The 24869-nt window shown below is 34.3% G+C and overlaps 1 long non-coding RNA gene across 1 annotated transcript; it reads left to right on the plus strand.

Moving 5' to 3' along the window:
• The first annotated feature begins 610 nt into the window (after positions 1-610).
• Positions 611-1792, plus strand: LOC131806920 (uncharacterized). Its single transcript, XR_009344227.1, has 3 exons — positions 611-705; positions 769-1023; positions 1093-1792. It is a non-coding gene; the product is annotated as an uncharacterized LOC131806920 (long non-coding RNA).
• The last annotated feature ends 23077 nt before the right edge of the window (positions 1793-24869 follow it).

Below are 24869 nucleotides of genomic sequence, written 5' to 3' on the forward strand. Positions count from 1 at the left end.
ATACGAAAATGTGTACCTCTATCTTTCAGAAGAGGTGGTATCTATTACGAACTCAAAGCGTTATGTTTGAGATAATTCTGGTGAATAATTTAGCTTCAATCATCAAAATACCGAATATTAGGAGGTACCGTCATATTGGGTCTGTACGAAGACGTTTATCTTTGCAGACCATTTTCTGTCGTAGGAGGTAGTACCCATTACAAACTCTAAATACAATACCGAAAGAAGGTGTGGCGGGTATGTAGTTAAAGATATAGCCGTGCTAATTTAGTTCGATCGAAAGAACTAGTTCCTTATTTAGTTCCATGAGCTCCAGTCATTTGTATGAAAACTCTGCGTATGAGTGATATTAGATTTATAAAATCTCTCATACGTTTAGGAACTGGTGTACTGAAATATGAACTAGATGGACACAACTTTAATTAAATGCTTTGTTTCAGAACCTACAAGAATTTACTAGTTTTGCAATTTTTTTCGGTATTATAAAGGAAAAATCTGTTATCATAGTAAGCATTTTTAATTAGACAATTATTTTCCTACGGAGTTTGTTACTGTTGTTTTTCAATAAAAAATTACAAAGAATTCCGTGTTGAAATTTGGATAAAATCATAAAAATACCTAAAACCTGTATTGTTTCCAATTAAAAAAAAGTTATAAAGTGTCAGTCGGGTTTGCCGGCATATGTACAACCTCACCCAATATTCGGTAATTTAAATATAATTTGACTTATGTTATGATTATTCAAATTGTTGACTCTCTATGGGGTAGGTTCTGAAGGAATGGGGTAATGTGGTCCATTTCGTATCGGGCCTAAATAAATATGATACAAATATTGTTAAAATGTGCGTGAGGTACCAGATGCAGTAGACCCAAGGATTGCAATTCCATTCGTCGTCTAAAACAGATAAAAATATTGGTACCATAAAAATTATAAGAAAATCGAAATCATAAATTCCATATTGGCATGTTCCTCAAGTTATGACAGAAAAAAATACCGAAAATTGTGACCCTTTGTGGGTGAGGGTGAGGGCTGATATATTTTATCTTCACAATAGACCTTGTGTTAGCAAAATTTTTTGTGTGAAATTTCAGGAGAACTGGATGCTTATTCAATACCTTGAACCCGATGTAGGGAACGTACCAGAAGAAATGGTCAGATTTTTACCATCTTTATAACAGATCTTGTGTTGTTCAAAATGTTGAGAAGTCTGAATGGGATCGGCTGTAAATTTGGCATTTTATGAGCTTCACGGATATTAAGAATTTGATTTTTTAGAGGAGGTACCAGAGGGAGAGGATCGATATATTCCATCTTCAAGGCAGATTTCGTGTTAGTAGAAATAATTGGATGTTTGAAATATGAAGAGAACCGTATGCATATTTCGGATTTTATAATCGTGTTTGCTATTCAAAACTTTCACCCTTTGTGGGGGACGCACCAGAAGGAATTGCTCGATCTCTACCATCTTAATAACAGATTTTCTGTTGGTAGAAATATTGATATATGCCAAGTCTGAATGGTCTCAGATATTAATTTCACGATTTATGAGCTTCATGGATATTCAAAACTTTGACCCTTTGTTGCGGAGGTACCAGAAGAAGTGTAGCGATATATTCCATTTTCTCGCCAGACCATTGGTTAACAAAATGTTGTGTTGCGTGTAATTTGAAGATAATCGGGCTCTTACATCACATTTTGTAAGAGTTATAATTATTCAAAATGTTGACCCTATGTGGGGAAGGTACTTGATGCAGTTGACCGATATTGTCTATTTTAGTACCTGACCTAGCATTGATGTAAATATTGGGATTTGCAAAGTTGGAGTAAAATTGGGTTTCTCATTCTGTGCAGTAATTTTTTTTTTTTGGAAAATTTCGACTTTTTTTTGGTTAGGTACCAGAAGGAGTGGATCAATATTGTTCAACTTCGAACTCGATCTATATATACCAATTTATATATAGCCTCTCTAGCCATATGGCTGAGAGAATTAAAAAATGTGACTAAAATAATCAAAATACCGAATATCGGAAGGTACCGTTTTCAGTGCGATATGGGACCAATTCTTTTGAAAAATGTGGCTACCGATTATTTATTTTTCATTTCATTACCAACGAATACAAACGCCAAATTTCAAAGCTCTATGTCAAATAATGTGGGTGGTATTGGGATTTCGAAAGACAGGCAGATGGACATCGTTAAATCGAATTATATATTTTATGCTTATGATAAATATATGTACTTAAAAAGGGTATACGACGAATATGTAGAGGTATTACATATGGAATGACAAATTTAATATACCCTGTGTTCACGGATAAGTGAACATGTTTTTATAATAAAAGAGAATAGCGGGGTCTACCTAGTGTAGAAGAGAAGGGTAGACCTTTGAGTTAGAAATAAATAATTCAATTGCTGCATGTGGTATGTTTGAGTTAGATTACGGGATGAGATCTTAACTCATACTGATAAGCAAGTGTAGCATGTTTGCTTGCCACAAGTGAGATAGCTACGCATGTTTTATGAACTCCCTGATTTATGGCGGCATGGTGCACATGCATGTATACATTTGTATCTCTCTATTTCTCTCTCTCTCTCTCTCTCTCTCTCTGTTACACTTTATGCTAGACTAGGTTAAGCAAAATTATCATAAGTAGAACTTAAGAATTATTTTAAATGAATAAATCAGTGTAGTAAGAATAGTCAAACGGTGCATACATTATTCCGCGTACACCCCGCTTTCCATGCTGGAAGTTTTAAAAATGAGATGCCAAATTTTATATAATTTCTTCTTTATATGTTACAAGGAATAATTCAGATAAAATGACTCTGAAAGAGTTTTTTTCGATATAAGGTATTCAATGTTTTTATATCTCGTACGATGTGAATAATGTTCCCTGGAAGATCTAAAGGGACACTCATCTTAAACTTTAACTAAGTCTCACATAGTTTTTTTTTTTAATCATTGTAATTTAAATGGAGTTTGAATTGGTGGGCTCCAAGTAAAAAAATTGTCCTTCAAATTTATTAGAAAATGAGTAACCCTTTGGGGAGAATATTTGAAAATAAGCCTTTTTGGTTACTTTATGATCACTTAAAACCGTACCTCATTTGTTATCGATACATACATTGTACCAGCTGGCCATGAGTCTAATATATTCTCAATTTGTATAGTTATTGTTGACCTTTGATCAATATATTTTCTTCTGGTTTTTCGTTTGGCTCGAGGTCAGAATTTAAAAAACAGACGAATTTGTTTTTTTATATATTAATTTATTTGTCCGATATTTCGACTATCCTCGATAGTCATCATCAGGGATTTGACTTGAAAAAAACAATTAACATTTAGTATGAATAAATAAAACAAAACACTATAACGATAATTACATTGGATTTTAACTCTTCTGTTTTTAAGTTCTCTGATGCAGCTTTTCCAACCTTTCCTTTTTACTCGAATTTTCCAACTAATTTTTCTTATGCTTTTCGATGACATTTCTATAAATTTGAGCACAATGTTCCGTGTCAGTTTTGTAGTTCATTCGTTTATTAGGAGGTACATTTATAATATGTAGCATTTCTAACATGTACCTACGTTTGTAGTTATTTTCTTGTGCCAAGATGTCGACATCTTTGAAATTGGGCGTATGTCCTTCTTGTTGGCAATGGGCAGCAAGGGCAGTTTTTTGCTCTATGGGTTTAGTTTTTGTCTTTTGGTCCGATTTATGAGAGCTAATACGAGTTTTTAATTTAGATTTTGTTGTCCCAACATATGCCTTCGGACATACGTTGGACCCGTCCCCATTACATTTAATCTTATAAACGACGTTAGATTTATCCTCGTGTGGAATTTTTGTTTTAGTTCTACTAAAGAAATTATTGTTGGTGTTACTGCTTCTGAATGCCAATTGATACTTCTCACTATTATACATGTTTGATGAAGAAAATCTTTCCGAAAACCCTGGTATATATGTAGATCTTTTATATGTCTTTTCCACTAATTTTGTATTTTGGTATTCTCTATTACCCTCAGCGCGTTTAATCAATTCATTAACAATGTTACTAGGGAAGTCATTCATTTTTAAAATCTTTATGATTTTGATTTTGTTCTTTGCATGGAATTTTCTGTCACTTATTTTCAAGACCCTTTGGATAAAGTTTGTGGCCGTGTTGATTTTTATTCGTCGCGGATGCTTTGAATGGTAATTAATTAATCTACCCGAGGCTGTTGGCTTTTGGTACCAATCTAATAGTAACTTTTTTCCTTCTCTTTGTACTAAGCTATCTAGATATGGTAACTGATTATTCAATTCACTCTCCATCGTAAACCGTAGTTGTTTATTGTACATATTCAGCGTCTTAAGTGTATTTTCCACTTCCTCCTTTTTTACGATGCAAAATATGTCGTCCACATATTTTGTCAAGAATCTGGGTTTGATAGTCAATTTGTTCATAGTTTCGTCAAGAAGTTTCTCCATTATTATGTCAGCAATGATTGGTGAAATAGGTGAGCCCATCGGCATGCCTTTTTGTTGTTCATATATCTTATCCTTATATGCGAAATATCTAGCGTCCTTAATACATGTTGTCAAAATGTCAATAAAAAGATCCATTGGTATATGTGTATGTTCCTTTATAATAGATCAACTATCTTTAATAGCACTAATAGCCAAGTTTACTGGAATGCTTGGGAACAAGGAAACCACGTCAAATGAAATTAAAATTTCGTCATCTTCAATATGTTGGTTATTAATCCTGGATTTGAAGTCTATTGCATCTTTAATGTTGTATTTTGAATCAACTGTCAATACTTTTAGGATTTTTGATATATATCTAGATAACTCATAAGTCGGCGAATTTGTAAATGAACATATTGGTCGTAGTGGTGTTCCCTCCTTATGGATTTTGGGCAATCCATATATCTTTGGTGGTATTGACGTTCTATTTATTAAGTTATATTTCAATTTCTCGTCAATTAGTTTTAACTCAAATAATTTTGTAACTAATTTATTGTTTTTCTCTTGTAGTCCTGTTGTTGGGTCTTTTCTTACACGTTTGTAAGTACACATGTCCATTAAAATTGCGTTCATTTTTGAATCATATTCTGTTTTTGACATGGCAACAGTTTTTCCACCCTTGTTTGCATTTAATATTAATAATTCTTTATTTTGTTTCAAAAATTTCGCCGTTTGGTCCACTGTGTTTAGAACAAACCGATCTCTTTTCCCTAATGTCGTTTTCCTTGTGTGGTCATTTATCAGAGTAATAAAATTTATTCTCGCATTCTCTTGTTGTTCTCTGTTATCCAACGTTTGAATGCACTCTTCTCCCTCAGCGATAATATCAAACAAGGGGAACGTCGTTTTTGTTGTTGGCAAAGAGAACTTCGGCCCAAGAGACAGCAACCATTCAACGTTGTTGGGTATGTCAGTATCTGTTTTATTTACGAACCATCACAACATTTATAGAGCTCAGATGATCGATTACCATGAATTTTAATTGTAAAGCAACGTCGATGAAACCTTAATGTAGGAGTTATATCCGCCAACTATATATACATAATTTGATTAACTTTGAATAACTTCAGTGTGAAGTGGAAACTTAAAAAAATTACCAAAAGCAGTTAAAGAATAATGAGTTAGATAATTTAATTTAAATCTGCAAACTACCAAAATTCTTAAAAAATACACACTAAACACCTCAGCGGCGTACAGACACATCGATGGCATTATTAACAACCACATCTTTGTTGGCAGGTGCGTTCTCTCGTTTACCAATTGGTAACAAAGTCTTTACTTTAATACAGACAGTCTCCTCATATTTTTTGTTACATAATTGTTTGTGGCATGCAATCATTGAAACCCATTTTAATTGGCTAAGTTAGAGGTCAGACATTAAGTCTGCGTAACACAAATTGGTTGTGAATGTTCGAAGCTGCTTTTATTTGAGATATAAAACCCGCATTTGATACGACATAACTTTTACTAAATGGCCAAACAAAGTTCATAGTCGTCCTTTTTCTCTTTTTTGTTATTTGTATTCTATTTCAATTAATAATGTTGCCTTTGGTCCGCAGCGTGTGTCATTGCAGAGTCTGTACGAAATATGTTAAATAAAAGCTCAAAGTGCAACGTCCCTTGTTCGAACAACAAATTAACTTAATTTAAATAAATTCCAATCATAATAAATGATGTTTAAATAAATCAACGTTTCTAATAAATACGCAAACGTTACAGGGGTACATAATATATGTATGTACTTTGTTTATTTTCAATAGTATTTTTATTTGGTCAATGACTTTGTACGTTTATGGAATTCTTCACGAAATGGCGTATTCAGCTGGCCGTACGCCTGGCTGATGAGTAACTTTTCGCAGCAATACACATAATATATACTTCGAATAAAGAAATAGAGTTTATCTTTGAAATTTGGAACAACTAAATAGTTGATTTTAATTGGGAAATTGGGAACATAAAACAATTTTGAACGCAGGTCTGAGCAGTTGAACTAATTTTGATTAGACTGCTACTTCAAAATATTATTTTTTAGGATTCCGACTACGGAGTCGACTTTGCAAACTCGACTCCGAAAAAAATTCCCAATAATGAAAAAATTCGCCATAATTTTTAATTTTTTTTTAATTATATTGAATGAAGGCAAAGAATGTCGGAAATAGCATCAAATTTTAGAATAAGTTTTGATTTGTTCGAATTGGCCACCTTTGGCACGAATTATGGCCTTCAAACGGCCAATGAAACCGTCGCACGCTACCCGAATGTTGCTCTGCGGTATTTTGGTCCAATTCCGGCGAAGCACTTGCTTTAGGTGACACTTTGGCGTTTTTTTGTGCCAACCAGATACAATAGTCCAACGGATTGGTATCCGGGGATTTTGATGGTAATTGTGCGCTGGAAATGAAGCGAGGAACCTCATTTTGTAACCATTCTTGGATGGCGCGGCCAAAATGTTTGCGTGTCCAAGGCTTTAATATTCGGCATTTATTCTGATGCCACGGTCGATTAATATGAGCGGAGGGCGACCATCGGCTGTTATGGCGTCCCACACCATCACCATGGCCAGCGCTTGAGTTCTGGTGGTTTTTACATAACAACTACATTGCTTCCAACGCATACGTGTTAAGGGCTCTGAACGTTGAAATGGCAACTTCTAGTTGGCTGTACATTGTGGTCCGCGGTCCAAATAAAACAGCCAGTCTCCCGGATTTTTTTTTTATTTTTTGAGTTTTAAGGCGAACATCATATGTTTATGATTTATGTGTTTATTTCTCTTTCGAAAATTTATAGAACTCGAGTGGAACTTGCAATGTTTCTGGGGTTAAATGAGCATATGCTTAATCGCAATAAGTTCGAAATAAATACTACTTTCTAGAGAACGGCCTTTGTAAGCCACCTTCCACACCAAGATATGCTTAAAACGGGTTCCAAAAATAGAAGAAGTTTGCAGAAGTAGATGATGATGGCTTATTATGTCGAGAACCAAATACTAGGAAGGTAGGTCCAGGTTTTCGTATAGCCCCTATATTCGGTATTTTATTTGATATTTAGAGATGACAATAGATTCTACATTTACATTTTTGTCTAAATAAATCCATGCTATCTTATCGTCCACTATATCTTTATTTATATTCTGCAATTGGATCCACATGTGGTGACGAAACATTATCTTTATAGGTCCATGCTTTTCTATCCCGCATATAAGGTACTTCCTGATATCTGAAATTTTCATGATTTTTGCCACATTTTCAATATAAAGGTTTCAAATTTGGCATTTGATACGCACAATATATAATAACCCCTGTAGCAGATTATAGTCTATGTTGGTTCAAGGTTTGATACATAATTAATTAACATTGCCTCCCCCAATAAAATATCTGCAGTTTGTAACAAATTCTCCAACCGAGTTCTCTGGGGTTTCCAGTTTAAAATGAAGCTCGTTTGAATACTGAATGGGAATACTTTCATTTTTAAAGATTTTCTTCATCTATTTGGCATTTTCGACAATATAAAAAAATTTGTTATGACTTCCGCCAAAGTCGATGAAACATGCTCATCTTTTCATCGGCGTTTGGTTCTGGCTGAACTTTTCGTATAGCTTTCGTGAACGACTTCTTAATGTAGAGTTATTGGGTTTCTAGGTAATAATAATAACTTTGTAAATAGTTTATAAAATACGTATAAACTTCAAATTTACACAATCTAAATCAAATGCACCTTACCGAGCCTATATTAAACCTGTTTCTACCCTTTGTCTGTTAGTACAATATATTTTACAATTCGAAGACAATCTTAAAAGTTTTGTTTTTCGTTATTGGTAATTCGCATTTCCATTCTGTCCTCAACAAATTTTGCAAATGTACTCATAATATATTATTTATTCCGATGCATCCCGTTTCCGCAAGATATCATTTTTTTACTGAGGTGGTCACTGAAAATGTTAAATTACATGTTCGTCAGCAAACCTCAGCAAATGAAACCTTTATACTTTTAAAATACTAACTTTCCTCAACTCAAGCAATAAATAAAATCGATATACACCTTTATACAACATTTTTCCCATTCCACTTATTTCAAAATTAATTAAAAAGTAAAGCCAGGCTTATTACATCACAAGAAAGCTTATTAATCACATTTGTAGCGATAGTTTATTTTTTAAATCGTTGATCTTAAAAAAATTATATAAAGACAAACAAATAAAAAAGGTTTCGGTCGGACCGAAATTTGCATACCCTCCAACAAAAATCTTAAAACCAGTAAAGAAAATCTTAAAGTCGGGCGGGGCCGCTTTTGTGATACAAACCACTACACCACTTTGCTAATTTAGTTGAGCTCCACATAACAATTAAATGTTTTTATGGGAGAATTCAATCATACACCCTATGATTATAATTATAATTTAAAATTCAAAGGACTAAATATGCCGAAGCATTTGTATCTTTTAAATTCGGATTTGTATTGCCCATTTGGTGTAAAATTAATTTGATATCAGATAAAGATATATATGGGAGCTATATCCAAATCTTAACCGATCTCGATAAAATTTGGCAAATATTACGGCTGCGGAGGACAAAGATAACAAATCGGATGAACAATATATATGGGAGCTATAGCTATATCTGAACCGATTTCGATCAAATTTGGCATACTTATTTTCAGGCCTAATTTGGTTGTATGTGCACCTTCTAGACTCAATTCGGTAGTATGTGCCAAATTCCATCCCATTTGGGCAAATATTAGACGTTTGGTGCACAATATAAGGTAAATCGGACGAAGTTATATATGGGAGCTATATTCAAATCTGAACCGATCTCGATAAAATTTAGCAAAAGTATTTCTGAGCTGCATTTGATATATTTCCCCAAATATTTTTGTTACAGAGTACATATTACGGCTGCGGAGGACAAAAATAACAAATCGGATGAACAATATATATGGGAGCTATAGCTATATCTGAACCGATTTCGATCAAATTTGGCATACTTATTTTCAGGCCTAATTTGGTTGTATGTGCAAAATTCCTATTCGGGCTGATATTACACGTTTGATGCACAATAAAAGGCAAATCGGACGAAGATATATATGGGAGCTACATCTAAATTTTTACCGATTATCTCCAATTTAATATTTGCCCAAATGGGATGGAATTTGGCACATACGACCGAATTTAGTCTAGAAGGTAGTATGTCAAATTTGGTGAAGATCGGTTCAGATATAACTATAGCTCCCATATATATTGTTCATCCGATTTGTTGTATTTGTTACCTACAGCCGTAATATGCACTCCGTAACAACGATATTCAGGGAAATATATCAAATACAGCTCAAAAATATCTTTGCCAAATTTTATCGAGATCAGTTCAGATTTGGATATAGTTCCCATATACATCTTTATCCGATTTAAAATTAATTGTGCACCAAATGGGCAATACAAGTCGGATTTTAAAAGATACAAATGCTTTGGCATATTTAGTCCTTTGAACTTTAAATTATAATTATAATCATAGCGTGTATGATTGAATTCTCCCATAAAAACTTTTAATTATTAAGTGGAGCTCAACTAAATTAGCAAAGTGGTGTAGGGCATCATAAAATCGGCCCCGCCCGACTTTAGGACTTTCTTTACTGGTTTACCGATTATCTCCAATTTCAATAGGGTTCGTCCTTGGGCCAAACAAATGTTGTTTGGAAAATTTCATCTCAATCGGATAATAAATGAGACCTGCATTTTGTTCACAAGAATACATGGACAGACGGACGGACAGACAGGCATAAATCAACTCAGAAAGAGATTATATGCAGATCATCAAAAGGAACTATGGGCCTATCTCGTTTCCTTTTGCCTGTTACAAACAAATTCACAAAGACATAATACCCTGACCACCTTGTGGTGTAGGGTACAAAAATAGCCATTATCTACAAATGTCGGATTTAAATCCTTATACAGTAAAAATACTTGACATATCAACAACAAAATTCAAGTTTCTTTTAATTATGTTTTAAATATGTTTTCTATCAATTCCCATCAATAAATTGATACTACGAGGCACTTGGTTGTGACCATTTTTGGCCACGGTCGTGACACCGTGCGTCGTGGTGAGTGTGTGGTAGGGTATTTTTGGCTTTCTTTTTTACTGCAAATTTCGGATCAATAAGCTCGTCTCGAAGGAGAAATAAACTCATTAATTCTAAACATATGATTTTCGCCTTAACAAAACTCAAAACTTAAATAATTACTTTTGTAGACTATTACTTTTCATTATTTTGAGCCAAAGTTCCAATACATAAAGTAAGATAGCTATTCCACCTTATTAGGGAGTTTATAGTTTGTCACGAAATAGACTTCATTTGTTACGAAATGAAAAGCGGGACTTCTGAAGCTTGATGAACTTCAATAGCCTTTCACTTTAAAAATATACAACAGCTGATTAGCATTAATATCAGCTGTGGCTCATTTAAAGTCCGTTTGCCCGTGACATTTATTCCATTTCATCTCTACCCAACACACCTGTCCAGCATTCTCCTATCCACCATTTCGACACTTGTCCTAAGAAGTTGTAGATTAATGATTAGACTGCTTAAAGATGTTTTTAATAATGTCCAAAAGTAAGCCATTGTCAGTCAAAAATGCTGTGACATAAATGTCATTTATCTCTGTAGGTATTATCTACCGAATGGGCGTTGTTGTAATTTGACTTGCGGCCTTAACAATCATAAAGTTTGAAGCACAGTTCCATTTTACATCTGGCCACTACCAAATTGTAATGTCCTTTTTAAGGCATCTTAAGGGACAAAGCTAAAATGATTGTCAAAGATGATTACATTCATATGCTGGTATGTTAAAAAAAAGGCAAACAGATTTGTCATTTGCCTTTAGAATAAAATATGTGTGGGTGTGTGTGTATAATATTTGTATCCCAACATACCAAAAATACAATACAGCTTGAGAATATTATTATAAAATTATAATTTTTCAACAATGCTTGAGAAACACTTATGTTCCACAAACTTTTTCAAATTTAATTTAATTTTTTATGAAAATTGTCAGCAAAAAATTGTTTCTTTGGTAAAAAGCAAAATCACGCGAATTTAGGACCCATTTCTGGACCGAATTCTTAATGTATGGATGAATAATAAATCCGGGAATTTGTGATATATATTATTTCAATCCCATTTCAGAGTGGAGACATCAAAAAAGTTTCAGGAATTTAATAGATGTGTATTCTTAGTGGATGAGATGCAGAAGCTCTAATAAGGGAGAAGAAAGCGTCAGGGTTTTAATACCACATGAGGCAGTGACTACTGGGATATCCATCAAGACAAAAATGTGTAAAATGATTAAAAAATAAAAAAAATTATATTTTATACTTTTACAAAAATAAGTTTAATATAATATTATTTTCGTAAGCTTATTCTAAAATTTCTAGTATAAGCTTATAAATAAGGGTTCCATTTCGATTATGTGACATATGGCTTATGTTCATAAGGTATTATGTCTTTGTGCATTTGTTTGTAACATGGAGAAGGAAACGAGATAGACCCATAGTTACTTTTGAGAACCTTCATAGAATCACTTTCTGAGTCGATTTATGCATGTCAGTCCGTCTGTCCGTCCGTCCATGTATTCTTGTGAACAAAATGCAGGTTGCATTTATTATCCGATTGAGATGAAATTCTCCAAACAATATTTTTTTGGCCCAAGGACGAACCCTATTGAAATTGGTGAGAATCGGATCACATTTAGATATAGCTCCCATATAAATCTTCATCCGATTTCGGGTTAAATGTGCACCAAATGTCCACTATCAGTCCAAATTACCTGAATTTTGGCACACCCAACCGAGTTCGGCCCAGAAGCAAGTATATCAAATTTTGAGAAAATCGGTTCAGATATAGCTATAGCTCCCATATATATCTTTCATCCGATTTGATCTTTAAGTCCCTCACATTCCTACTATGCACTCCACAACCGTGATATTTGGTACCAGGTATTAGATGGAGCACAGAAATAGCTGTTTTAAATTTTATCGAAATCGGTTCAGATTTGGGTATAGCTCCCATATATATCTTCATCCGATTACGGGTTAATTGACCACCAAATGGCCAATATCAGCCCAAATGGCCCGAATTTTGGCACATGTGACCGAGATTAGCCTTAAAGCAAATACAACAAATTTGGAGAAAATCGGTTCAGAAACCGCTATAGCTCCCATATATATGTTTTATCCGATTTGGTGTTTAAGCCTCTCACATTCGTAATATGCACTCCACAAGAATGATATTTGGTACCAGATATAAGATACAGCCCAGAAATAGCTGTTTGTAATTTTATCGAAATCGGTTCAGATTTGGATATAGCTCCCATATATATCTTCATCCGATTTCGGGTTAATTGTGCACCAAATGGCCGATATAAGTCCAAATGGACTGAATTTTAGTACATCGGACCAAATTCAGCCTAGAAGCAAGTATATCAAATTTAGTGAAAATCGGTTCAGATACAGATATAGCAACCATATATATGTTTCATCCGATTTAGTGTTTTAGTCCCTATACATTCGTAATATTCACTCCACAACCGTGATATTTGGTATCAGGTATTAGATGGAGCACAGGAATAGCTGTTTTAAATGTTATCGAAATCGGTTCAGATTTGGATATAGCTCCCATATATATCTTCATCCGATTTCGGGTGATTGACCACCAAATGGCCGTAATAGCATCAATTTTGGCAAATCCGACCGAAACCAGCTTAGAAGCAAGTACACCAATTTTAGTAAAAATCGGTTTAGATATAGCTATAGCTCCCATATATATCATTCATCCGATTTGGTCTTTAAGTCCCTCACATTCGTAATATGCACTCCACAGGAATGATATTTGGTACCAGATATCAGATAAAGCCCAAAAATAGTTGATTTTAATTTTATTAAAATCTGTTCCGATTTGGATATGCCTCCCATATATATCTTCATCCGATTTCGTGTTAATTGTGCATCAAATGGCCAATATCAGCCCAAATGGCATGAATTTTGGCAAATCCGACCGAAACCAGCCAATAAGCAAGTACACAAATTTTAGTAAAAATCGGTTCAGATATAGCTCTAGCTCCCATATATATGTTTCATCCGATTTGCTCTTTAAGTCCCTTACATTCGTAATATACTCTTCACAGGAATGATATTTGGTACCAGATATCAGATAAAGCCCAAAAATAGTCGATTTTAATTTTATCAAAATTTGTTCAGATTTGGATATAGCACCCATATGTACCTTCATTCGATTTCGTGTTAATTGTGCAACAAATGGCCAATATCAACCGAAATGGCATGAATTTTGGCATATCTGGCCAAATTCAGCCTAGAAGCAAGGACACCAATTTTAGTAAAAGTCGTTTCAGAGATAGCTATAGTTCGTAAAATGCACGATAGAATTAGATAGATTTTGATTTTGTACCAAATATCTCATAGAGCTCTGAAATGCCCTGTATAAACCTTTTTACGAGAGCTCTACTAAATATGCATAGTGGTGTAGGGTATCATATAGTCGGCCCCGCTGACTTTTGAGCTTTCCTTACTGGTTGTAATATTATTCTCAAGCCATTTTGGTATGTTGGGATATTATGTTGGCAAACACCAGCAGATTTTTTAACATTTATTTGTTCAACATGAATGCCGTAAATATATCAATGTCTCAAAGTAATGGAGGGTACAGAGCATCGAAAATATCTATGTCTGTTGACAGTTTTCTAAATTTATTTTTTGTTCCTTAAATTTGACAGATGTCCTTTGCTAGGAGGCATGGCAGCACAAAACAAATATTCCCGGCAATGCCTTAATGATACCGAAAGAAAAATAAAATATGACTATGAGTTATGTTTGATGACGGAATGAAAAGTTTTCCTTCCAACATTTGTATCGCAAATTATATAGTGGAAATAAGGGGAAATTAACTTCTTGTTTATTTTAATAACATTGTGGTTGGTACAATTGAAAATGCATAATTGGAGTTAAAGAAGTTGGGGCAAGAAGACAAGTTAGCTTTTGGAAATGTGTGTATTTGCCATTTCACTTCACTACACTAATCGATTGTAAATTCTTGTTTCTTTTATAATTTAACTTAAAACACTTTTGAAATATATCGCATCCCTTAAGTTCCCATTAAAAACATTGACTCTACATGAAATTCCGTCTAATATATTCATGTTATGTCAATTTGCATTATAGAATCTACTCAGTGATACCAAACAAATTCTGAAGCTCCTTGGAAAAAAAAAAAACAAAAATCTTATTGTCCGTAAAAATCCAATGCTTAAAATTATTTTTTTTTTGTGACTTTTGGCATCCCGTTAGAAACTCCTCGAAAGTATATACATATATAAACTGCATCAAAGTCAAACGTCATAATTTTTACATTTTTTTTTAAATATTATATAAAATTTTAGAATAAGTTTAGATCTGTTCGAATTGGTCACCTTTGGCACGAATTATGGCCTTCAGCTGACATCTTTGACAAGTGAACACGATAATTTTGTTTGTTTACAAACTGCTGGACAACCAATGTTTTCTCATCAGAGACGGAGAAAACCAAATTCGGCAGTTCACCACTTTTGGCCAAGCGAAACCACTCTTTAGCTCTTTTGAGTCTATTTTCTTTATGTTGCGCTGTAAGTTCTTGCACTTTTTGGAATTTCAATGGCTTTACCCTGAGCTCATTTTTCAATATTTGTCGAACGGAATATTGCGATATGTTCAGCCATATCCGCTGATGTTGCTGTTTTCTTCCGTCCACTTCCTCGATGTCGGGCTACGCTACCAGTATCACGGTAACGAGACACAAAAGATTTTTTCACATTAAAATGCTGGAGTGTTCTAACGATAGCCACTTGTGAGTTTCCAGCCAAATATAAAGAAATCACACTATCATGCTTGAATTCCATCACGAATAAGTTTTTTTTCTGGAAAATTCTCACCAAAATGCTTTTGTACGCTTGTAAATAATATAATGAGCTGTCACTGGAATAATTTTAACAGCTGGCGGACGAGTGACTTAGACCATTTGGGCAAATATTAGACGTTTGGTGCACAATAAAAGGCAAATCGGACGAAGATATATATGGGAGCTATATCCAAATCTGAACCGATCTCGATAAAATTTAGCAAAGGTATTTCTGAGCTGTATTTGATATATTTCCCCAAATATTGTTGTAACAGAGTGCATATTACGGCTGTGGGTAACAAATATAACAAATCGGATGAACAATATATATTGGAGATATAGCTATATCTGAACCGATTTCGATCAAATTTGGCATACTTGTTTTCAGGCCTAATTTGGTTGTATGTGCAAAATTCCATACTATTCGGGTTGATATAAGACGTTTGGTGCACAATAAAAAGCAAATCGGACGAAGATATATATGGGAGCTATATCTAAATTTTCACCGATTATCTCCAATTTCAATAGGGTTCTTCCTTGGGCCAAACAAATGTTGTTTGGAAAATTTCATCTCAAGCGGATAATAAATGCGCCCTGCATTTTGTTCACAAGAATACATGGACAGACGGACGGACTGACATGCATAAATCAACTCAGAAAGTGATTCTATGGAGATCCTCAAAAGTAACTATGGGTCTATCTCGCTTCCTTCTCCATGTTACAAACAAATGCACAAAGACATAATACCCTGACCACCTTGTGGTGTAGGGTATAAAAAATAAAATAAACCACATTTGAAAATATCGTCTCAATCGGGTTATAAATGCGAACTGTACAAAAATATATGGACAGGCTGACGGAAATAATCGATTCATAATACAATTCAAGTACATAATGCCATGTACCACAGTGTGAGGTAGATTTATGCCAATCTAGTTCGATTGACCAACTAGTTCCTTGGATTCAGTTGTTGGTATGAAAACTTTGAGTATGAGTGATAGGAAATATATGAAATCCCTCATACATTTGGGAATTGATGTACTGAACTATGAACAAGATTGACACAATTCTAGAAATCGGCTTTAAAAACCAGAAATGTCTTTGGTATATATCACCTTAAGTTTCTACATTGTTATTTACATTTTAACGTTTCCAGGCCATATAATGCAGAGCTTTCCGTCCATTTTAGAAACATGCCATTTATTAAAACATTTTTTGAAGATCAAGCATAATCCTGACTCGAAATTACCAAATGGTCCCCCAGTCAAAGACGAAGAAAGGTAAAGACTACATAATAGTAAAGACTATATGGAAACTAGTTCAAGTGGAAAATATTTAGAGGAGTTGCTCACAACAGAGATATTCTCATTTATAGAGCAGAAAAAAATAATTAAAAAAAAAAACCAGAAAACTAAAAGTTTGATTCATTGACGTTTTCAATTAATTATACCCTCCACCATACATAGTATGGAGGGTATATTAAGTTCGTCATTCCGTTTGTAACTCATCGAAATAATCATTTTAGACCCAACAAAGTATATATGTTCTTGATCAGCGTAAAATTCTATGACGATTTAGCCCTGTCCGTCCCTCTGTCCGTCTGTTGTAATCACGCTACAGTCTAAACGAATTAAGAAAGGAAGCCAAAATTTTGCACAGATCTCTCAGCAGGCAGGTCAAGTTCGAAGATGGGCTATATCGGTACACGATATCGTATAGTTCCCATATAACGGTACCACCCGATATTCGGTTTTTTGAAGATTTTAGCCACATTTTCCACTGGAATGGTCTGAAAAACCATAATAGGAGTTCCTTGTGAGTACTTTATCCCTTGAATGAGAATTATCCATATAGGTCTACGATATCGTATATCCCTCATATAACGGTACCACCCGATATTCGGTATTTTGATGATTTTACCCACATTTTTCACCGGAATTGTCTGAAATTCAACACAAGGAGTCCCTTGTGAGTACTTTACCCCCTGATATTCAGTAATTTAATGATGGTAGCTACATTTTTCAACGGAATTTTGGGTATTTGATGATTTTAGCCACATTTTTATTTTTTTGTTCGTTGTCTGAAATTGTACGCAATGGGTTCTTTGTGAGAACTTTTCCCCCCCCTCACAGAGAATTCTCTATATAGGTACACAATATCGTATATCCCCCATATAACGGTTCCCCCCGATATTCTTGATTTTGATGATTTTATCCACATTTTCCGTATATCCCCCCACTAATATCGGTACCTTCCGATATTAGGTATTTTAAAGATTTTAACAGATTTTTTAATGTATTTTATTTTTTGAGAATTTTCTAATTCGTTCCAAATGGTGGAGGGTATTCAAAGTTCGGCCGGGCTGGACTTACTGCTTCTTTACTTGTTTAATATTGCATTTGCTATTAAAATTATTTAATATGATCAAGTGTGTTGTTATGATATCATAATAACAGAGATAAATCTACCTACAGATGGGTTAATGGTTTCCGACTTCTGTTCCGGACTAATGGGTAACTTCCAAACGCAAAATTTTCATTTTACAAGTTAAAATGTAGGGTAAGTGTACCAGTAGTCGGCACTTTTAGGATTTTCACGTTTTTAATCGCTCATTATTCTGAGTGGAACTTTTCAATTATTACAAAGTTAATTTATTCAGATTCGAAATTTTGTATAGTTTTTGCAATAATAAATAAAGTTTTAATATATTTTTTATTAAATTTCATAAATTTGTAGTTTTATTAAAACAATGCTTTTTTGCCAGTAGTCGGCACCACTTGCCAATTGTCGGTATGGCATGTTCCAACAGTCGGCATACCAATTTTTTTTTGTAAGAATAATTAATAATAATAAATTAATTCATTAAAATATAATATTTTTGTTTAGTTAAACTGATTCGACGATATAAAATCCAAATTTTTGGGAGGTACCTCCGATTCTCATGCTATATCTCCAGTTCCGTGCGTAATTTCTAAAATATATATAGCCAATCATACTTTCAGGCAATATTGTAGTATACTTGGAAATTGTGAGGAAAATCTGTTCAGCGGTTTTCGAGTCCTTATAAAATCTAAATTTTTGGAAGGTACCTCCGATTCTGATGCTATATCTCCAGTATCAAGTGGAATTTCAAAAATGTATATAGCCTATATTGCTTTCAGGCGATGTTGTATTATACTTGGACATTTTCAAGAAAATCTATTTAGCGGTTTTCGAGTCTATAAATTACAAACAAACAAACATACAAACATTTTCCTCTTTTATAGATATAGAAGATAATTATTCAAAATGTTGACCCTTTGTGGGCCGATACTGTTCATTTTCGCACTTGACCTAGCACTGGTATAAATATTAGCAGTTGCAAAGTTGGAGCAAAATCGTATTATGCTTTCTCTTTATGTGCAGTAAAATATTTTTTTTTTGAAAATTTCGACCTTCTTTGGGGGATTTACCAGAATGAATAGACGGATAATGTGCACCAGCCAGCCAGGCAGGCAACTGGACGGACGGACTTCGCTAGATCGACTCAAAAATATCCTGAAACGGATTTGCTCCAAAGAGTTCTAGGGTCTAAAACCATTATTTTAATGAGGCAAGTTTTTGGCCATATCAAGTGATATATAACCCCAGTAGCCATATGACTGAGGGTATAAAAAGTGATTCAAAAGTCATCTTCATTGTTTCTATCTTTAGGACTTTGATACTACTTTATTTTCTTTGTTAACCTACCGACAAATTTCGTTTATTATCGAAAATATATGCAATTGGTACATCGCGGTCATCGATAAATGACAGAGTCGCACTACTGGTCCAGCTGTACAGGTGCCAATAATTTAACTATGCAACGTTCTATTTTTTACCTCAATATCTTTGCCATAGTAGTCGATGTATGTTAGGGTTATGACTTTTTGACTTTTCTTTTCCAAAAGGGATTTCCTGTATCGCGAATGAATTAACTATTTCCCATAACTTTTAATCTGAACTGATTTTTGGCACAGTATGCACATGCAGAAATTGAAAGTTTGAATAGATCAGTAAGGCTAAGCCGGTGAAAAATTCCAATTGTTCATTCTCTGGTAAAACCAACCATTTGTGCAAAGTTTAATTAACCTTGAACAAATCCATTTTTGTGCAATCTTACAAGGATTTAGCAACACTATGCTACGGAATTGAAGATAAAGTTGGAAAATCGAATAAATTAATCCCATACATTTGGAAAATGTAAACTTCTGTTACAAAAAAAAAAAAAAAAAAAAAACAAGTAAGCAAAGGCTACAGTCGAGCGGGGCCGACCGTTGAATACCCTACAACACTATAATAAATGATAAAGTTTATATAGGCCATATACTCGAAAGAATTCCACAAGATATTGTGACAAATAATAAAAGAAAACCATCAGGATTCGTTCTAATTTTCGAATAATAGAAACTTGAACTAATTTGCTCATTTCCAATTTATAGGTAGATGTTGCACGTAAATGGTCCTCCTAGATCTGGAACCAATATTTCCCAAAGACCTATAATCTCCCAAAAGTGGCAAAAGATTAACATTTATTATTGGTTTTTGACTTAAACGCATCTATATGAGATACAGACATTTGACTATATTCTTCAACGAAATCAGATCAGGAATGGATATTTTCGTATTTTGTCTACAAAAGTTGGCAAACTTGTTCACACATTGAATATTTTTGGATGGCCATCCAAAACTATTTGGCTTTTGCAATGTCCGGTAACCTCCATTCAAATGCGATCGGGCGATAATTACAACTTGCTGACAATTTTGCAGTTTTTTTGGTCCATTTCAACCCCTAAATATTATGTGATCATCTCCAAAAGAAATAGGGTTCTATTCTGACCTTAACCCCACCTACATTCTAAATTTCGTGAAGATCGGGCCATAATTGCGACCTGTGGAGTGATTACAAATTAACATGGACAGACGGACAGACGGACGGACGGACATACATAGCTAGATCGACTCAGCTCGGCGAGCTAGGAAGATCCATATATACTTTCCTATATGGGAAACCAATATTTCGAGGTGTTACATAAATTCTGGCCCAATCAAACTTATAATACCCCCAACACATAGTGTTGTAGGGTATAATAAATAAAAATGCAAATTGTTTTAAATCTTATTTTCGTTTGAATGCCAACCGCATTTCACACTCAAAACAAAAACTGAGAATTAAAAAGTTAATGACCATTTAGTTTTATCTCCGCTCAGGTGAAAGTGACATGTCATGGAAACCATAATCTTTTTGTGGCATATGGCGGACGTAGACCGCATTTGCAAAACGTCAACAAATGTTAACATCTCAACTTTAACATTAACCACGGCAGCTGCACTGCCACTTTAAATCAACCTTAAAAAAGAGAGAGAAAAAAGAGAATAAATATTTATTCTTACGGTGGATGTGGGCAGCACTCGAACGAATGAATACCCACTCAAGGATAATACGCAACATCCCTTTATTATTCCATTGAGAGGTGTAGGTTGCCGTGACAACCTTCTCCATCCATCATTTCACGGACGTTGAAATTTAAATTTTTAAAATAAGGCATTGGTCTCTCGTTGACAATGGACAGTGTAGACAACATTTGCTTTTGACTTGCAGTTTTTACTCCAATAACAATAATATTGTATGGAAATATAAAGCATACATAAATCGTTGTGAACAGAATTTTTGCCACGGACCTGTAGAATTTATTATTGAAGTATGAAAAATAAGTTGAAAAACAAAAACGCGTTAAGTTCGTCTGGGCGAACATTCAATTCCCTTCAATTTAAAAGTATCGGATTGAATATTGGGCCCACTTTAATTTGTGAAATCAGTTGGCTAGAAATCTTCAAAATACCTTTGAGTCGATGGCACCGATTTAGTGGTAGTTTTATACAATTTCTTGCTTTAAATACCAAATTTGAAAAAAGTCTGTAAAAAATGTGTGAAAAATCACTAAAATACCAAACATTCAGAATTATCGCTATATGTGATATAAGAAATCAAGGACCTATTCTAGCAGTCTTCTGCCACGGAAGGCAGATCTCATTACAAACTCTATATACTGAATTTTAAACGAGCCTGGTGAAATTGGCCATCAGAATACCGAATTTTGGCAGGTACCTTTAAATGGGGCTATATAACAAATTGACCGATAGGGCACATGTACGAGCTTAATCTGCCTACACATTTGTGCAAAATTTTAGCCTTATATATCAGTTCGTTCGAAAGATAGCGGAATTACATCATGCAGATAGACGGAAATAGATAGACTTAGAATATAACCCGGCTTCGGAATATACATACAAACATACATACATATATACACTATATAGGGTTTAGCATCAGTGTTACGAGGAGTTTTAAACAGAATGATCACGTTAATATACCCTACGTAGTATGGGGATAATAAACATATAAAGTATAAAATTGAAGTTCCGATAGGATTGAAACCGATTTAATGAGAAAATTATTTTTTTTACCAACCTGTTTGCCACACCTGAAAAATTCAAAGATATTCCAAAATACAAAATGCGCGCAGATTTAAGAAAGTTGAGTGCGCTTTTTCTATCTTCAAATAGTGGAAATTTTGAAACATTACGAAAATATACTTATTTTCACACTGCGGTATTCGACACAAATATAGCCATGAAATGCCTCTGATAAATGTAGGAAAAATCGATTTAAATTAAGATATAGCTCCCATATATACCTCTGTGGACATTTGGGCTGATGAGCAAGGCTATATCGATTTCAAAATTTCCTGCAAGGAAACACGATGACTAAAACTGTTATTTCGATGAGACACATTTCGACAGCATCAGATTATTTACTATCTATAGCAATAAGGATGTGAGTATAAACTTCTCCATATATAAAAGAAAGTTATGTTAGTTACTACGCTTCTAACTCAAGAACGGCTGGTCTGGTTTTGGAAATTAACACCATTTCGGAATGGTCTCTTGGCAGAAAAGGATAAAATTCAAAAAATAAACAGTGTAAAAATAATCCAACAGCAAGTAATAAGGCAGTAACTTCAGCCGGGCCGATCTTTGTATACCCTCCACCATTTGGAACAATTTTGGCAATTTTCAAAAAAAAAAAAAATAATAATATAAAATAAAATCAGTTAAAAATTCTGTTAAAATCTTAAAAATGCCGAATGTAGCCGTTATATTAGGGTCTATACGACGATATGGACCTGCATAGGCAACTTTTGTCACAAAACATTACACTATTCAAATGCGAAACTTGAATAAAAAATCGGTGAATAATGTCGCTTAAATCGCCAAAATACCGAAAAAAGTACCATTATATAGGGACTATACCAAAACGTGGACCTACATCACCCATTTTCAATCCGTCTGTGGAAATCACTCTAGCTTCCGAACGAAATGAAGTAATTTGATAAAATTTTACTCAAATGTATATTTTGTCTGCAGGACTTTTGGTTTGAAAATGGGCCATGTAGGTCCACTTTTTGGTATAGCTCCCCTATAATGGTACCTCCCTATTTTCGGTATTTTGGTGATTTAAGCAGGTCCAAGTTTTGGTATAGCTATAGCTACATTTTTTTCAAGTTTCGCATTTGAATATTGTTTGGCTTATGACAAAATTTGACTATGCAGGACCACGTCGTCGTATAGACCCTAATATAACGGCTACAATCGATAGTTTTAAGATTTTAACAGAGTTTTTAACGGTTTTTTTGTTGAAAATTGCCGAATTCGTTCCAAATGGTGGAGCGTATTTAAAGTTCGGCCCAGCCGAATTTATAGCTTTTTAACGTGTTCCAATTTGACATGCTATATTGAAGTATATTTTTTATATTTGTTTTGAATTCTGGTTGTAAAGCAAAGGAAATTAATTTAGTACACAATACGATTTTAATGGTAATATTTCCTGACTAGAACTGGTACCTAGCTGTCCAACCCCAAAACCTACATTGTGCGTAAAAAAATGACCTACACAGCTGTATAGGGCTCATACCAAAACGTGGACCTACTTCTTTTAAATGGCAATAATCCGTCCAATGAGAAATCACAATGCAAAAATTCTTTGGGACAGCAATCAGAGAAATACAGAATATAAAGAGACACTGCAGTATGCGGACTATACAACATTTTAGAGCAAATTAAAAATTTAGTAAGAAAATGATTCATATCCTCCGAAAATTCTTCCGAAGTATTCAAGATACTTAAATCGGTCGGTATTTTTAGCCATATTTTTCAAACTAATCTCGGCAAGTTTTGGTAATTTGAGTTTTAGAAAGAAGAAAACAACCTTTCGAAAAAATATAAATATAGGCCCACGTTTTGATGTAACCCCCACATGAAGGTATCCTCCGATTTAAGCTACTTCCGGGTTCTTGGCCACATATTCAATTGATTTGGCCTTTATTGGGCATCTTGGCTTCTAAGAGGGTAGAAAACCTTTTCACAGAAAATGTTCAATGTAGGTCAATGTTTCGGAATAGCCCCCAAATATAAAGGTACCTCCTCATTCCTACTCATTATGAGGGTCTTGACTTAGGCTGCCTTTGGTGGAGAGAACCATCTTAAAGAAAAATTTCAACATAAGTACATTGTTGGTATAGCCCCCATATGCAAAACTACCCCCTGATTCACCGATGTATAATGATGTTAACAGATTGGCAGACAAACAGACGGACATTGTTAATCGTCATTGGTATATGGGAACTCTAACGCATAATTTGAGGTGCTAAAATTGTTATTAAATTTGACTATTTTGAAATAATTCTGCCCTCAATTAGCACGACAAATTCCATATCACAGCTCATTTCAATGGGAAATGTTTCTAAACTCTGTACAGTACTAAAAATAGAAATTAGGAGCTATTATGAACAGTTCATATATAATTTATGAAGAATTTTTGAATTATATGACATATTATTTAGGTTTCTAACTCTCAACAGGCCTATTAGCCTGTTCACAGAACTTTTGTGTAAGGCAGACAAACAATTGCTACCCAGACAATCAAGTTTTTATTTCAGTTCATTTACTTTTTTCGTCTGGGAGAAAAGCTCTTTTTACCTATTGTCCTTCTGTCAAACATTTGTTTATGTTTCCAAAAAGAAAATTTGTTTATTTATTTTTTTAAATTATTACGTCCTTTGGTTTTAGACGTGGCGTGTCGGTGCCCGGACATGATCCTCACGGACATAAACCCCATTGCAGTTATGGGGATAATGCCCGGTTTGTTTTTGGTCATAATCCCCATTTTAATGTGGGGATAGTGTCCGCTTCCAACACAGACACAACCTCCATGGCGAGTATGACCGTTTGCTGTGTGGACTACTTGCAAAAATAATTAATAGAACAGTGTTGGCTTGTTTGTTCGGGATACGGTAGTATTTTGTTGTTGCAAAATGGTCAGGCTTTATCCCTTTATTGTTGTT

This window comes from Musca domestica, unplaced genomic scaffold (genome assembly GCF_030504385.1).
Source record: "Musca domestica strain aabys unplaced genomic scaffold, Musca_domestica.polishedcontigs.V.1.1 9, whole genome shotgun sequence".
Classification (NCBI taxonomy): domain Eukaryota; kingdom Metazoa; phylum Arthropoda; class Insecta; order Diptera; family Muscidae; genus Musca; species Musca domestica.